Raw genomic sequence first — 18,530 nt, forward strand, 5'->3', positions numbered from 1 at the left:
TTTTTAGTTACCGCTAGATTATTTTAATTGCGTCTTCATATACTTTATTATATTTAATTAAGTAATTCTTGATTACAACAAATAAACACAGCATAACCATAACCGTGTATTGAGTGAAATTAGTTTTAGTCGTATTGCCTCAGTGTTGACTAGATTTTTTTTATCATTTGATTAAAACATTATTTTATTTTGAATTCTTATAATCACAATTTGAGTTTATTTTGATATCAAAGTACTCTAATCCTGATCTGTAATCCATTTTAGACACTAAACAAAATTTTAAGGGATAATAACCTATAGAATCCCTTTTCTCTATTATAACACGAGATATAGTACCAATATTAAGTCGTGTTATAGAAAAAAATGGATCTCCAGTTGGAGGATTGAATGCTTACGTAGTATAAGAAGAAAATGCATACAAAGGGGATTGCATACTATAATAATATTCAGAAAACTTTTATGTGCTTCAGTCAACAAGTTATAAAGAACTCACGAAATAGTAGACAAATGACAGTAATATGAAAGAAATACGATACATTTGCATATATATACTGCTAATATGTATGTGTCATCTGTGTGTATATACACACATTTTGTAAAATTATTAAAAGAAAAAAAGGAGCTTGCAATCTGAAAATTTCGTTCATAGTTTTATGTATCAGAACAGGATAATAAACATTCTGCTATGAAGCTAAATTTCTTCTTTTAAGTAAAATTACAACGTAACTCGAGGGAAAAAAATTAGTTTAATTGCCCTGGCTTTCTGTTTCATATTCCCTTTTTGAACCAAAATATGCTTTTTTAAACAGATAAAATGAAAAAATAAACTTTCTTGAATAAAACTGGGCAATTTTTGCAATCAGCGTATTATACGATGTTTATTATAAAAGCGGTTTTATTGCACTTGTTGCAAAATATTGTTTAGAAGTATAAATAAATTTAGACTTTAAAATGATTCATTTCGTTATGCTGATAAGCAACACCCTTTAAAAAATATGGAGATTAAATGAAAAATTGTAGGTGTCGTCAGTTAAACACAGTTTTTGGTCTCTCTTTATATCTGATAACAATTTCAAAATGAAAATTGTTAAAAATTACTCTAAATGTTTCAGGTCACTTCATTTTAATATTTTTCTATAAAAAATTTTAATATTTTTAATTGTGAATAGTTTTCAAATTCATCTAAAGTTTCCTTTTCACATTGCTGAATTACAGTCTTCTGAACTTATTATTTCGGTATTGCAATTTTTGAAGGGAGAAATTTTAATACTTAAGAAATGATCCACCGGGCGCCTAATTTTAGGCTGCACTATTTACATTTGATTTTAGCTAAGATTAGCCATATTATCTTAAAACCACAATATATCGAATACCAGAGCACAAATGTATTGTGCTTTGTATGTGTGAGAGTAGAATCGCTGAAACGTGAAATTGCCACATATTGTCATACTGTAATGTTGGCCAGACTCTGAGTAATATGCTTGAGAGTTCTCAAGCGCTGGCATGAGATTTTTATACAAAAGACGGCTATTCTAATAACTTAAGTGTTTTAGTATTGCCTTCTGCATATAAAATGCTTTAGCTTATTTTATTGGGAATTTTATGCTGCAAGGGCAAACTTTATGCTCTTTCCAGTGTATGATCTTCTGATTACGTAACAGGTAGCAAGAACATTTCAAAATTCCTCCCTAATATAACTTATGTATCATTTCTGAAAACTGCATCCTGTACAAAAGAAGCAACTTCCCGCTTTTCTCTAAATCAATCAATAACTCCACTTACGGATTTGGTTTTGTTTATTTAATTACTTACGGATTTGATTTTGTTATTATTAAAGCTCGCGAAGGCTGTGTGCCTAAGAAGAGGGATGCCTTCGTGGAGGAGTTTCTAAGGAAAACTGGCTCGATACACGTTACATATGGAGGAAAACGCGAAAACGCCCATGCAGCCAGCCCGTTCGCCGAGGTTTGAACCCCGGACCAAATTACCAGTGTTCGGCAGCAGGTGGGCTTCCAAAATGTGAAAGGAGGTTAGCGTAGCGAAGGAAGAGGTTGAAATCATGTGTCCATTGATATTGAGTGATTTGTAAAATGAGATAAATTTGTTTGATTTGTTAGCTATTTACTGTGTTGAAATCATTTATTTTTAACTATGTATATCGAAGATAAATATTGCCAAAGATCGCGAAAAGCGTAAAAGAGATTCGAATTCCGAAATAACTCTCTAAATAAAACAGTTAATTCGGCATAAATCAGTGTCATATTTTCTCCTATTACCAGAGAGTTTGCCTACATGAATGTAAATTCCGTGCTTTATCATTTTAATGTATTCTTTAATTTAAATTCCATTCGAAATTCTTGACTTTTTGAATTAAGCTTTTTATCTCGTATGATTATCGTTAGACAATCTGGAATATATAATTATTTTAATTTAAATATTGGACGAAATTTTATGAACAGTTAAGTAACAGGCATCGGAGGCATGTATAATGGATGTTGTTAGTTGCGTAAATTTAGATATACTTTTAAATTAGAATTTCTGTAGCATGTGTGTCCTTTTATCTGTAATGCATGTATATTGCTTTACGTCCAATGGACTGAGAAGAGCAAATTAGCACCAGTATATAGTTCCTTTCTTTGAAGAGGTTAAAATGTCTGCCTATAATTAAAAAAGAATTTATTGATGGAAGTCTTTGATTTTTACATTCTTACATTTTTTGTTTTTCACGCGTGCTGTATAGCTGCTAAGAATCGTGAAATTACGTACAAATGCAGAGAATAGTAGAGTATAAATATTCATCCGATATGCATTAAAAATTTTAGACTGATGAAAATACTGTATATGAAAAATATGGCATAATTTTCATCTTGTTCAAACCAAAGACGTCTCCAAGTGTTTTCTTCTGTCGTCTTAAATTAATCCTCATGCTTGATGTCAATAAAATAAAAGTATTTTCAAGTAATTAATTCATTCTAATACACTTTACATAACTTAAATACACTAAAAGTTCAAAACAATTCTGATCATGACCGAATCCCTGTACGTTGGAACGTAATGAGTTGTAATCCAAATCTTAAAGCTGCATGTGGAAATGCGTATAGATAATACACTTTAAAGAGTATATTTAATATACACATGCATGACACAGAGCATACATTTTTGATTTAAAGGAGGTTAATATTTTCTGATGTTTCAGCTATATATTCGATGTTTCCGTTTCATTGTAATAAAACTTGTAAGTATGAAATTTTATCAGTTCGTATTATTCACCTGGCTTGAACCGATAAAGTTTAAGCTGAAATATTCATATTCATAGTCGTACCTTATTTAAGAAATCGAAGAAACCGTCTATTATAACAAAAAGTGGGATAGCAAAATGTTAGCGACAGATAACTGCTGCCACAAAATTGTTAGTAAAGTATGAATTAAATCTAACGGAAGAAATTAAAAGTTTTGCGATAGGCTGGAATCCGGGAAAGTGTGAAAAATAACTTAATTTATAAATGTTGAAACTTGAATGAAATATTTTATTTGAATTTATGTTTTTCTTATTTCAAACAGGTAGGAAAATTGATTTAAAACAAATTTTAAAAAATGTGCTTTCTTTATTGAATGCTTATAAAAAGATATTCCCTTCTATAGACAATTTAAATTCCCAACTTAACTAACTAATTTATGTTTCAAATTGCTTAAATGTCTATATCACGTGATCATATTTTTTGTAAAATTGTACTTTCGGCTTGTAAGGTATAATAATTGAAAAAAATATTTGCTATAAATTTGTATTACGTGTTTGTGTGATTATGGCAAAGCCTCGAGGGCTATCTGCCTAAGGGGAGGGATGCCTTCGTGGAGGACTTTCTAAGGGAAACTGGCTCGTATACACGTTACACATGGGAAAAACCACGAAAACGCCCATGCAGCCAGCCCGTTCGCGGGATTCGAAATATGTATTACGAATGGCGAACGACTGTCATTTATTTCCTACGACCGGTTATTTCACGTTGTTTCGAATTCGCTTCATTCACGAGACGAGATTTTGTTGCTTGAAGAATTACTTTCTGAGTCTCTTTGTTGTGAAAAATGTTAATTAAATTACGGGTTTAAACAGTATTCGCGTAATCTGAGAAACTATGCTATATCGAGTAACTTTATAACCGGCAGGTCTGTATGTGGACAAATAAGACCGCAAAAGTTCAGTGCTTTATAACGGACTTCGAAAAAAAAAAGTGTCTTTATAGAAATTCATTAACTTCAAAACTTGCCATAAATATACGTATTTAATATTTACAGTAATTTTTCTGTCGATGATAGATTCAGGAAAGATTATGTGGGTAGCATGAAAATTAATAGTGCATTCAATCTAATTTCTGAAATATATGTCAAAACTGATAAATTTTATAAAAAATTTTTATGAAACGAATTTTTTTATATCTGTTTGAAAGTATCATTTTTGCTTTGTTCTTATTTTCCCCCTGGCTAATCATCTAGAAAAGTTTCTCAACAGATCAAATGTTTCGATGTTTTAAAAACATTTAAATAGATTTTGATATTTTTTAACTATCAAAATCCCATTATTTAGTTTTTAAATTCTTTGCCGGAGGCAGTTGCTGATGTCTATATTCAAAATTTAAAGGTATTTTTTAATTCCTTACCAGAAGAAACTATTAATGATTGTATTAGTGTATTTTAAAAGAGTTTTTTGATTCTGTACTGAAAACAACTATAAATGTCTACGTACCACTATTTAAATGCTTGTTTTTAAATTCCTTACTGAAAGCAGCTGCTAATATCTATTATATCTCAGAATGCTATTTACTTACCTAAGAAAATTGCTGTAGAATTTTTCTAATTACTTGTTGACAACTTTAATGTTTGCTCTGTTTAACCATTCCAGACTCATTTATAAAGCGCGTAAAAATTAACAAGAAATTTATTTATTCAAACAAATTCGTATCTGCTTTAAAGTATTTTTTTTTTTTTAATTTTAAATATTCTTCAGAGTTTCTTTTCACTCTTTTATATATTTGCGTAAAACGTATCAAATAAATTATCTAAGTTCTGATAAAAACAAAAATTCAGTTGTGAAGATTGCCTTAATAGTTAAATTCTATTCAGTCAATGACAATTCGTTAAAATGTTCTGATTTTCCACAAGTGAAACTTTGTTTCGGGTGGAACAGTTTTATATATTAAAACAATTTTTACTTTATAACTTGCGATTTTATTCTTTTGTCAGAGCTCGCAGAAATGTAATCTTTATAAGTGAAGCTGTGATTTGGCAAGTTTGGAAAACAGAGTACTATAAATTTTGCTCATCTCAATCGAAGCTAGCGTCCGTTCTCCATGCGTGAAGGGGGGGGGGGGTGTTTAATGATTCGAAAAATTCTAAATATCATTTTTAATCGCTGTAATATTTTTTTGCGCTAAAAATGATTCAAAAATAGGGAAAACAAGTGTAAATTTCCGTAACATTCTTAGATATATTTGTTTCAATGCAGTTGCAATTTTAACATTTTTGTAAAATTTCTTTATTTATATTTGGCATCAATCCGAGTAGACTGTAAATTAACTATTTGTTCTGAAAATACAAAACCTATTTAAGTATGCAAATTTGGACATTATGCTGCATTTCTTCCCCCAAAATTGCATGAATGCTGACAGGAATTCAAAGATTTCCATTATAATTTATTAGTACTTGTTTTCTGAAAAATTATTACTTGATTTATAAAAACAAGTTGGCAACAAACACTTATTAAGCTTTGCCGACAGAAGAGCTTATTCAGAAATGTTAAAATATTTTTCTGCATAAATAATGATCTGTAATTGAAAAAAGATGAAATATTTAAGATGACGCGAAGCTATTTTTAACATGAATGAATAATAGCATAATATTTTTAGGCTTTTTGTAGTATTTTAGCTATTTTTAGCTTAACATAAACAACAGTTTGTAAGCTTCTTGTGTTTTAGAAATATATTATGTTGGCGATGAACTGATGAATTTGTAATTGAGTATTCTAACAAGCAAGCGTCGTTATTATCAACTTTAGTCAAGAAAAAAAAATCTCAAGGGCACATTTCAGTCTGCAGGAAACAATCTACCTCCTTTAAGCTATAAATTTTCATGTTAGTGTTGGGTGCGCAAATTTGTTAGGAAATAAGCCATTATTATTAGATACAGTTATACTAACAATCTAAGAAGACGTTTTTGCGGTTCAAATGCTGTCATCTACCTATGTTGCAATCTTGCATCAAGTTCTGCATAATGCGCATGATCTCTTACTGAAACCTTTACGCAGCTTATTTTTCTGATAAGAAAAGAGTGCAAGAACAGAAACAAATAAAAGTAATTAAACAAATAAATACGCAAATAAAACTGATTATATATATATGAATTCATTTAAACAAACTAATAGACTATTAGAAGCAGATCTTTTATTAAGGTATCGCAAATATTCGTGCTTGTCCTTTGCACTTCCTGATACGATATTGTAATCGAGAAACATTTCAGATATCATATTTCTCAACAGAAATATCCATTTTCACCATTCCTGAATCCATTTGAACGATTTTTTTGCGTCCCATCTGTACATACGGACAGAATAAATGACTGTGTTTTCCAAAATGGTTTGTAAAATCGGATTTAAAATGGATTCAAAAGGGATTTTTTTTATTCGTGACGTCTCTACGTCTTACATACGTATATATGTATTTCTCAAAATGTATATGTATGTATGTGTGTATCTTTCATCATAGTCTTATATTTCCAGTTACAGAAGCGTTTTCAATGACAAAAATAATTCACGTTTTAGCAATGTCAAATTTGGGAAAAAAAAAATATTTTCTACAAATAACGAAATCTTGCATTTAATGCGATCTCCCGCTTCCTAACTGTAAAGTTTCATACTCGTTATGATAAAATAAAATTAGATACTTTACAGCCGTACAAAAGAAATTAACAGGTATATTTAATTTCAAAATTTGCAATTTTTGATGTCATTTTCAACTTGCCTTGAATCGGTTAATTAAGTCTGTTATTATGAAGATACTGTTGTATGTTCATAAGATTATATACTTAATTCAGTACATGCCAAGTCAAAGTTATTACATACCCGATTACTTTTATTACTATGAGTCCTTTATGAAGATACTGCTCAAATGGTAATCAGATTTGAGAACTGTTAATTTTAAGTGATATGTATCTTGAACTTTACCTCCATTGAGATTTGGGTATCCTTCTATTATGAATTTGCGCTATAGTTCAACGTTCTATGCTTTGAAGCAGAGAAATTGTTAGAACTTTTGTTTTCGAATGTGTTTCTGGTAAACGCGCAGTTGTGTTTCTTGTCATCATTCAGTTGCATGAAGGTTAGGAACGGGAAGAATTTCTATTTAGTTAGTTATCTTTGGCGCTGGTCCTTATATCCCAACTAAGCCATTCTTTGTTTTACAAAGTACAGTAGAAAGTTAAAGGAAAGAATTCTCGCAGAATGTACAGTTTCGTTTTTTGAGTTGAAAAACAACCACCGCTGTATGCCATAATTTATATTTTTAAAGTTAATAAATACTGAGTATGTTTCTTTAACTCAGTGCATGTCAAAATAAGTAATAAATTTCCAATTCTCGTGTTTTGTTTAACAGGTTAAAATTTAAAGCATTTCTTTTAGAGCCAGACTGACTCTCATTAACGGCGTTTCCTTGTACTGGTAATGGACTAAAATAGCTAAGTAAATAACTTACTGGAGAATAACGAAACCCAATACCAAATATATGAAACACAAAACTTTTTTAGTCCAAAAGGGACGTCAGTCCCGAAATAGGCATTACTCTCGAAACAGTATTTTCACTGAATCACTTAAATGCGTTATATCACTTTTCAAATTTTTGCCAGCAAATATTCTCGCCTTGTATTATATTTAAAGAAATTAAATAATCAAGAATCTGCATGAATGAAAGCGTATTTCTCGCATTGTGAAAAAACAATGGTACCGAGATCCATCAAATTTTGAATAACGTAGTCTTCCACCCGAACATGGGCATCTGGAAGCCCGAATTTTGAATTTCGAATTTTTTTCATTATCTGTTTCATATTTTGCAAACTTTTAGCGAATTTTTGATTAACAAACTCTAAAATTTTAAAGCGAGCAGTGGCAACACTCTACGCAATCAAACATTTTTATCTCGAGCACGAAACCGTCTACTGGAAATTCTAAAGATATGCTGCTTTTAAATATTTTGCGATTTTGCTGTTGAATGGGATTTTATGTGGCGTAAGTGCCAAGAACGTGATATTTCATAAATAAAGTAAACACACTGAACATTAATAATAATAAGACAAAAAAAGTTAAGCCATCTTTATTAGAAAACTGAACATCGGTATGATGAATTGAGAAGAGACTGAAAACAACAGAAAGTTGTATGTCAACACCAAACGCTGCATCGAAAATTCTAAACGTATACTGTTATGCTTCTTTTAAAATTTTTGTAATTTTGCTGTTGAATTGTATATGGCGTAAGTGCGAAGAAAATAATGCTTAATAATAAAGCTAAAAAGACAAAACAAAGTGTGTTAGTAGGAGTGAGTGCTACAGCAGACTGATGTACTGTGAGTTCAGCAATAGCGTAAAAAAGCTTGACAAACCTTTTGGGGCAACCGTTAAAATCTGAAACCTTTCAGATTTTACTTAAATCAGAATACTAGAAATTCTGGAAACCATTTTTTCTCCCAATGAGAGTGTTTTATTCCTTGCATCGATAGGGAATAATATCTTGCCACTTTTTTTTTTTTTTTTTTTTTTGAGTAAACAAAAAAAAAAGCAAACTTCAGTTAGGTAGATTTTGAATCAACTTTATCAGTTTGGACCTGATCAGACACAGGCTCCTCTTCTTCGGAATTAAAAAAATTTTTTGTCAGGATTGCTTTTTTGATTTTAAATTTTACGTTGCCATTCTTCACTTTCTTTCCATCCCGGCGTTTGATTATTCTATTTTTAAAATAGTGTTAGTTAAATCTAAGCAATAACTAACAAAGCTAAAAAAAGTGTTGGAAGAAGTAGATTTATATACGATACCTAATTACTTTTATTTTAGACCACCAGCGGCCGAGCGGTAAAATCCCTGAACACTCGTAGTTCGGTTCGAGGTTCGAATCCCGCGAATTTCGCGGTTTTCCCCATATGTAACGCATGGAGGTAGGAAGTAAAATGGAGTAGCCCTAAACAAGTTTCTCCCGTACCCTGCTCTGAAGCACTGGCGATCCCTACGTGGTGACCAAAACATTGGGTCATTTTCCATTGATTTGACGCGTTCGGATATAAATATTTTGTAATTACGTCGTAAATATACATATAAATGTATATATTTTCTTTTTCTACAACACTTCAGAGTTCTAAGTATGTGAAAACAACATATTTTTAAACAACATTTCATTCTGAACGGAATTAAATGCTATACTTTTCACAGGACAGTTTTATCAGAATGGTTTATTCTTTGAATGAAATATTTTCACAAGTTTTCGTTAATTACATTAGGGAAAAAAATAAGGTAATTCAATTTTATTCGGTTAAGGTACAAAAATTAAGATCAAAGTTTATTGTATTATTAATATTAAAATTATGCATTATTTCTTTTCTATTTATAGAGCTTCTTTTTAAAATACTTTCTTAAATATGACATGATTTTTTGGCTTCTGAGGCATCTTTTAAATCGAAAAATGCAAGTCAATTTATAATTAATGCTCTATTCGGTTCATTTTAAATTAGAGAATTATTAGGAATTAGCGAAATACATTAAATAGTATTTGACTTTTTCTGAACATTTCTGAAAGGGAATAAAATAAGTTTTTTTTTTTTTTTTTTAAGTATTATTTAAAACTTGTAACTGAGTTATTATAAAATGTAAGGGGAATAATTCTTTTAATTATACTTATCAGATTTTTTTTACACTTCATTTCAACAATACATATTCCAAAACTCTTTATTACGTTCTTAAGTGCGCATCTCATAGCATTTGCTTTACAATACCTTTTAACAAATTGCTTTCCAATACGAACAATTCTTGCTTAAATAGTTTTATAACGTATTTGTCAACAGGATTTCAATTTATGTTTACAACCTGCGTACGTTAAGAAGCCAGCATAAAACTCGAATTTCCGAGAAAAAAAGACTTGCGTGGGAAACATTTAACAATCTGGAATCAATAAGAGTACCATTCATGATCGGACCTCCTTTGGCAGGATATACAAATGTTTTCACCTCCGTCGATTACCCTATTTTCAAATTCTTAATAAGCTGTCTTGATGATGTAGCACGTTCACATGGTCACATCATCTTGACCGCACATGGTACTATCGCCAAATTCGCAAATGTATCCCTCTTCTGTTCCACACATTTGTGTGAAACTGTGCATAATTTTACACAAATGTGTGATTCCAAATCAAGGGAAAGCTAACTTGTTGGCATATCTGTGTGTATATTTATTAATTTTGAAGAGGATTGCAGCATTTGATGGTAATTTTATTTTTAATTAACCCAAATAAGTAAAACGTGTAAGCCCAAAGTGATTATTTGTCAGATATATTAAATTAAAACGATGGGTTTAAAATGAGCAGCAGTAAAGCTTCACCTCTAAAAATTTTTAAAAGGTACATGTTACAATAATATATGGATGTGAAAAAAATTTGTTTTATTTAAAACATTTTGGCGTTTGGAAAATAAAATAAAAGTAGCGAATACTCTATCAATGGTATCGAAAGACGTATACAATTTTAAATGTACCGTAAGGTATTTTTCATTCTTTAAGCATGATATTTTTCTTAAAATCTATATTTTTGTAGTGCAACAGCTTAGAATTTTATAAAACAAATTCATAATCAAAATCGCTGTTGTTAGTTATCGAAAAATAACCAAGATGTGATTTTTGCGTAAATGTCACTAAACTATACAAATTGCTATTATCCATCACACTATGAATGTTTCTTTCATGCGAAAGTGTCCCTTTTTCGATTTATCAGAATCCTGTCAAGCGAGCTTCTGAATGTAAACAAAGAACACCCCATCTGGTGACCCAAGCTTCAAAGTAGTGCTTCACTTCTAGCGCCGTTTGGCCCCTCCTACCTCCATGGTGTAACGTGTATACGAGCCAGTTTCCCTTAGGAAGTCCTTCACGATGGCATCCCTCCCCTTAAGCAGATAGCCTTAGTGTGCTTTGCCGTATTATCAGTACACCAAACTTTTATTTTATTTTTACGGGCTGCACCATTTGTCGAACTTTGTACGCCACTCTTCATGCCATACGCACCCATTTAAATTTATATATTTGCTTCTTAAAACTGTACACTGTAAATTAGCAACAAAGAATAGTTTTACTTGGCTTAGAGTAAGCTGCCTGGGTAACGAGATTAAATAACTGAATTCAACTAGATTTTAGAATTTCTGATGTGATCAGCGTTGTTTTAAATTTTTATTACGCCTTTATATTCTCATTCTTTAGGAGTAATAACTTTAGGTAACATTTTTGTGAAATTTTAAATTATTTTTAGTGTGAATAAAAAATAGTAATAAGTGCGAGACGTAAGTGGCAGAATGAATGTAATGAATTGCAAAATTCAAGAATTTTTGTGACATTAGATTCAAGGAGATATTTAATTTTAAAGCTGTTATATTCAAGAACAATACACTACATTTTTATTTATGCGAATTAAGGCACAAAACGATTGAAATATGACATTCATCATTATTAATACACCAATAACAGTGAATTAATACCTACATTTAAAACAGCCCCTTTCTTTATGTGCAGTATAAAGAAAACTAGCTTAACCACAAAAAGTATTTTCAGATTTTTATGTAATATCATATACATGGGCTATTTTACTCATTAACATTTAAAATAACACTATAAATGTATTTTTATATTTACTTCACTTTATTGGAACCCTTTTATGTATTATTCCAACAGCAGTGAAAAACGACTATAGTGAAAAACCTCGTTTATTTTTAACAGTGTATTTTCTATTTAAAATTTTGTTGCATTAAAATATTTTCTAAAAAATTAGATTTTCGTTGTATGTTTGACACAATGAATTGTTGAAAACATATTATTTATGAACTGTAGGTAGCAAATTATTTTAATAAATATTGAAATGTTATAAACTAGTCTTATAAATTAAGAGCTATATGTTAAATGAAATGTTTTAAAGTGTTATAAATTAAAAGCTAAGTGTTCAATTAAATATTTTAAAGTGTAATAAGTCAAGTGATAAGTGTTAAATTGAATGTTTGTTGTTAAAGTGTTATAAATTAATATATTTTTAGGAAGGGCACAAAAATAAAGTTTTTTGGGGGGAGAAAGGATGTTAAAAGGAACTGTAATTTATAATTATAAATAAATTTTGAGTACGTTAATCATAATATCTGGTTTCGAATTTACACATATAGGAAGACTTTCTCCAAAAAGATAATATTTTCTATGAGCAGCGTCGTTTTAAAATGTAAATGACATTTGGCTAGAGTGCCACCCCATCCAAAAGAGCGGTCAGACTACTAAACACATTGGTAGCTTATCTCGGATTGGGCTCGGAATGAGGGAATCTTCAGGCTGCTTAGGGTTTTCATAATTTCATTCTCTGCTTGAGCTTCTAACCCTTATTTCATGGAAACATTATTCCTAGATACTTTGCCCACCCGTACTGCGAGGTAATCTATCTAAAGCCTAAATTCTTTAAAAAAGAATTTAAATACTTTTATATTATCTTAAATGTGAAATAAACTGAGCAGCTGATTTAGTTTAATGTTAAGTATTTTGCCAACAAATCTCAAAAACATCGTTGAGAATGAGATGTAATATTGCCATGATAAGAACGCCAATATAGAAAATTTCAACGGTAAAACGGATAAATTCATATTAACTCTTTTCAATTAAGCCCTTTCTCTAATGTGGAATGCGTTAAAATTTCCCTAAAATAATAAAATATATAAATGCGGAAAACTTTGATTGTAGTTTTCATACCTCATAAATCGAGCTGAACTTAGTGAGTTAAAAAAAAAAAATTCTGTGTGAAAATTATTTTGAAAACAAAAAAAGGCTGATTTATTAGAATTTGCAGCTTCTACCCATTTAATAATCCGATAAAGTTAACTAAATTGCTGCGTATTTGAGCTTTTTGCCTATATTACTTGGCAGTCCAGAGGATTTTGGGACAGACGGTTTTTAAAATTTCTGACAAAGGTAACATACCAGATTTACAAACTTCCATCCGGGATTCAAACCCAAATCCGTCGACGCAGGATACATACGCTTCGACTGAATATTACATTCAAGCGGTTCTTAGAAAGACAAATTCTCGTTTAATGCAATGAAACCTCCCTACGACAGTTTCAGAAGAGTTTTGTCCGTCTCTGGAAGTGGTTGCGATATAGAGCTAATTGTCTGGTTGTATTCTGAGAAATACTGCACTTTCAGAGATGTTCGTCTAGAGAAGTTCGATGCTAAGAAAGATTCCACTGTAGTTAAAATTATAAGAATTAAGTCAGCAGTCCGCTAAGACTGAAACTCTGTATATTGAATTAACAGTTGTACGTTAGCGTTATGGTACGGTTATTTTGTAGAAGGAAATGCGAATGTGAAAAGTAATTTTGAAGATTATATTGCGCTGCAATAATGATGCATCTTCCTTTAAATAAAAGAGAATAATATTGAATGAAATAGTCTGCTACTATAGGAAATGGTATTTAATTTTAAACCATTTAAGCTGAGAGATTCTTCCTTAGCTCACAACCGGGAATCGTATGAATAAGGTGTATAAAAGCTGGCCTTCACTATCAGTTTGCTGTTTATTTATAGTGCATCTTCTTCTTTCCTCGCCAGCAGATGGAACTAAAATTTTATTCATGTTCATCTTGCGACAGCTGAACATTGCACTTGCGCTGGATGATTTTTCTTATGGAAGAGGAAGTATCATGCTTTATCTCGAAATGTACCTATCCTTTCTTTTAAAAATTAAATTTATAAAGACCTAAATACTGTTAAGAGTTAAAATTTAAATGGGGGTTGATTGCAGCTTTGTGATTTTGGAAATCTTTACTCTGTATTGTTGTTGCTAAAGTTTTGATTGTAAGATAATTTTTGCTATAATAATCATAAAAATATGAGAAATTAGGATTCGAGTTCAGTTTTTTTAACTCATGATTCATTTTTGCTGTGAATTATTTGTTCATTTCTAGTTAACTGGTCCGTATAACAGTTATAGATTTAATACAACAGTTATAGGTTTAGTTTTATAATTACTATACCGCAAGCTGAGATAACAAAGCGTTTAACTTGACTGTTGAGAACTCAGGTTCAATTTGTTTTTGGCAAATTTAGAAAAGTACTTGCCTATATTACTTGCCTATATTGAAACTTCGGTCTTGCGCTGTATAATATCGGAAGTAGTAAAATCGCTCCCCCCCTTTTTTTTTTAATTTGAGCGGATTTAACTTGGGATGATGCCCAGCGTGATGTAACTATTTGCTCTGTTTCTTTCACACTCCTACTTGACATGAACAGAGCCTAGAATTCTTTACCTTTGTACGTTCTCTTTATTTGGATACTATTAAATCAGGTATTTTCAAAATAGGAGGCACTAAAAAAGTGTTAGAGGTTGCTGTAAGATTAAGTAATTCAAGCTTTTAGTCACACGATATTAGGCATTTCTTTTAGCGAATACATTGAAAAATATCTTGTATTACATTATATTTTGGAAAAAAAAATTGGCTATTGTACATTGGAAAGTACATTATGTTTTGGAAAAAAACAATTGTGTATTGTATGTTGGAAAATGCTTCTTTTACTTACACACTGAAAAATACTTATGCGTTATTATGTCCTTTTAAAAGACTTACTGGAAAGTACTTGTGTATAGTATCTGTCTGTCTGTCCCTTAGGCCTTATCTCTGCTATCATATTTTTATAGCTGTAAAATTAAGTCACTGTTTAAGCTTTTGCAGAGAAAAGTTAATAATTTAATTTAAAATATATTTTTAATGAGCCTTGGAGATATTATTATGAAAGTTTAGCGATTTTCCATAAATTAAGATTTTACTAAAGGATAAAGGAGAGGCTGGCAAAATGAAAAGCTTGAGGAACCGTGGTGGGAGCAGTCAGAGCCGCAAAATCCAGGATTCAAATGACTGGATAGGAGAAGGTAGACGAGGAGAAAGCTGAAGTTCTGTAATATGATGTAATCCGCAGACTTCCGGCTTAAGTGCGAATCCATCTAGTTTAGATTTTGTGGGTTACACTCTGCGCTATCCAGGTCTTTCTTTCTCCTCATTTTGATTCTAGTAGTCATTAATTTTTGTAAATCTTTTAGTTGAGATAAATTTTGGATCAAGTAGAATAAAGGTAAAAGGGGAAATAAAGAACGAAGTGAATGTCCCAAACGTGACACTGTCACCCATCTTTGGCGCGTTACCCCTTTGTTACTTTCACTTTTGTTTTTGCTCCCAGTGTTTCCTGCGCGCTCTCTTTCGCTCCCCCTCCCCCAGTTTATTTCTTCCCTTTTTTATGTTTTTTTTTACCGTCGGCTCCTGCCACTGTCAGGAATAATTGCGACCAATAAAAAGCGGCGGTCGCTTTGCGCAGATGCAAAAAAGCGCCACTGGCCGACGACGCAATCTCGGAGAATTAATTGCATAGCGCTGCATGCAGAATAGGGCGCTTCAGTCGGGCTTCGCTGCCGAACCGCGACGACATGCCACGAGGAGCTACTCTCCGACCCCCGAACGAAATTCCCTCCCGCCCCCGTAAGAAACGGAACCCCCCGGGCGAATCGCGCATATAGATATATATTTTCTCTCCTCCAAAACGGTATGCGCGTGCATGCAAAGCGAGCATCGCGCCATCAGCGCCGCCACCGCCGGTGCGCTCACCTAGACAGATGCCCCTCAGTCGGCAATCCGATCGCCGCACAAAAGGAAGGTTCCTAAATTCGCCGCTGGGGCATCGGGAGGTCCCGCGGCGGGACTATATCACAAGTGTGCGTGTGTTTTTAAACTGTGCCGTACTTTAGGCTTAGCAAGTACTACATCGTTGACTTTTTAGAAGAAAAAAAAAATCGTTACGCGTTTTTATATGTTTTGTTGTACTTCGTCGATAAAGATATATTATTACCTTGGAGTTCCTGCACGACAAAAATTAACAAAGTGAATCTGTTCCTAAACGACTCTTTCTGTGGTGTGTGTTGGCAGAGCCATGCCGGTGACTTTGTACTGTGGGAGTCGGCATACCAAAACAGGTTTGTGGATTTGTTTTTTTTATCTCAAGTTATTTGTTTACTTTTGCACTTGGAGGAAAAAAAAAAGAAACGTACACACGGACATTGGATATCAGCATCTTTTCTGATTGAATCGTAGCCTTCAATTTATTTTTATCGAAACGCCACCTGTTTCTTATCGTATCATAGCTGAAAGACAACATTTGATGTGATATTGAGTGAATGAGCTAAATATCATTGCATTCTATCATGAACATCCTTAATCAGAATCTCAGTGGCAGTTCGCATTAATGGATTTTAAGAATTTATTTCATTATCTCGTCCAATGAATAACTTCTTGTCTTTTCTGTTCAAAAATAGGTGATATATAATTATGAAAAGAGAAAATTTCTGCCAATTCTTCATATTTCAGAAATAAAACATTACTTAAAACACCTAATTATCAGTTTTAATAATTTAATTGATACACCTTAATGTATTTTTGGATTAGGTAATAATTAGTGCACTTTAATTAATACATAATAATTAAAGTATGTACTAATGAGATTATTAAGGTAATTAATTTAGTTTAAGTAATATTGATGAATTATGCTCTTATTTATTAATTTTTGTGCAAAAATTTCAAGTGCATCTCGTAAAAAAGTTAAAAATCAAGAGTTCGCTGTTTATTTATTATATTAAACCGAAACACAGATTAAGGTACAAGAATTAGAAGTTTGAAATCAAAATAGCAGAACAAAATGTTGATAAATTAGTAATTTAAAATCAAATTGAAATCTGCCGCAAATGTCGGATTTTACTTTTCAGTCAGCTCATGTTGTTTAGTTCATCTGATTCATATATGCATCGATTATGAATTAAATCATTAAAGGTATATAAACTGCCGGCGAGTAGCTTAGCTGCACAATCAGATCATAAAGTATAGTTTATCTGCTAAATTTATCCATTAATTATAATTAAACGGCCAAGATTATAAGGCATAATTCATCTACCTTTAATATGCATCAGTTACGAATAAAACGTGCTTTAATTCGCGTATTTAATTGCATATATCCAAATGTCGTTTTTAAATGTCCCATTTTGTTTTATCCAGAATGTGAATGGAATTATAGGTAAATATTCTTCAAATAAAATCAGATATTTTTATTATAGCGGAAACAAATTTCGTGCGTCCGACTGTCGTATGTTTTCCAGACTGTAATATGAAGAAGTAATAATGAGCGATAAAAATCATTATTTGAGCTATTATAGATTGTATAAATGTTATAAAAAATCTGTGTTATCCATTAAAATGTGTGATGTTTAAATACAAAGTTACATGACGTATGTAATAAAAGAAAGGATCCGTACATTTTTCGTAGTGTTTGCTTATACTATGTGTATTTTTTTCTCTAAGTATTTTAAATAAATAATAGGAACTTTAAAACTGCAAACTTTGAATCAAAAAGTAAGGCTAATAATCAAAAATGTTTCTCATCCTAATTACTATAGTGTAAGATCTGTATGAATATTATGAATGAATCGATTTTGTTTATCTGAAAATTACTTTTTTCCCCCTTCAAACTTTTAACGTAGAATTGTTGGATGAGTAAAACGGATATACTTTCTAAATGTGTAATGATCGAGGAAATTGGAAAATATTTTATTAATACTTTGTTTGCTTAATTGTTAATATAAAAATGCTTTTCTTGTATGTAAAACTTATTTAATTGTTTTGAATAAGATCAAGACGGTTGTAGAACTTTCTAATGGCTTCCACACTTTAAAATTTAAATATCTGTTTCAGATGCGTTCTGTAACAGATATTTAACTCGGAGTTCGTTAATATTGGATGAGAAGACCATTGAAGTTTCTCTGATGGTTGTCCCTTTTCATTGTCAAATCTGCGTTTATTTATAATTATTTTCGGTATAAACCAAAAATAAAAAGAATGTAATCCAGGGTTAAGGCAGATGATTCTCTACAAATATTTTACAACGGAGAAAATAACAATTAATTGCAATTTTTACATCACAAGTATAAATTTGCTGAGCTCTCACCGCAATAAAATAGGAGCTAATTTGATCACTGATTTCAGAACATTTGCTGTTTCTTACGCATCTATTGGTAGATGCGATTAAATATAAGATTTAGAACTGAAAATAAGAGGCCTGATCTAAACCGAAATTCATAATGGGAAATTAATGAAACAATTTAATTGCATTTTGAGCTCTAGCGCTTTTTATATCAATTTATTTATTATTTATTTACGTAATTTATAACCTATAATTCCTCGG

At 31.3% G+C, this 18,530-nt stretch overlaps 1 protein-coding gene across 6 annotated transcripts in view; it reads left to right on the plus strand.

The window, feature by feature from the left end:
• The window catches only part of LOC118196166 (zinc finger homeobox protein 4-like), a 392,029-nt gene that overhangs the window by 210,600 nt on the left and 162,899 nt on the right, over positions 1–18,530 (plus strand). The window contains exon 1 of one of the 6 annotated variants that reach the window (XM_085826199.1): positions 15,728–16,275. The exons of the other annotated variants lie outside the window; for them this stretch is intronic. The gene's annotated coding sequence lies outside the window, so the exon portion shown is untranslated. Of the gene's footprint in view, positions 1–15,727; positions 16,276–18,530 lie in introns of those variants that run through there. 6 annotated transcript variants of the gene reach the window in all.

The sequence above is a fragment of the Stegodyphus dumicola genome, chromosome 1, assembly GCF_044657685.1.
Source record: "Stegodyphus dumicola isolate Sdum_Otavi_A_Nest chromosome 1, ASM4465768v1".
Lineage (NCBI taxonomy): Eukaryota > Metazoa > Arthropoda > Arachnida > Araneae > Eresidae > Stegodyphus > Stegodyphus dumicola.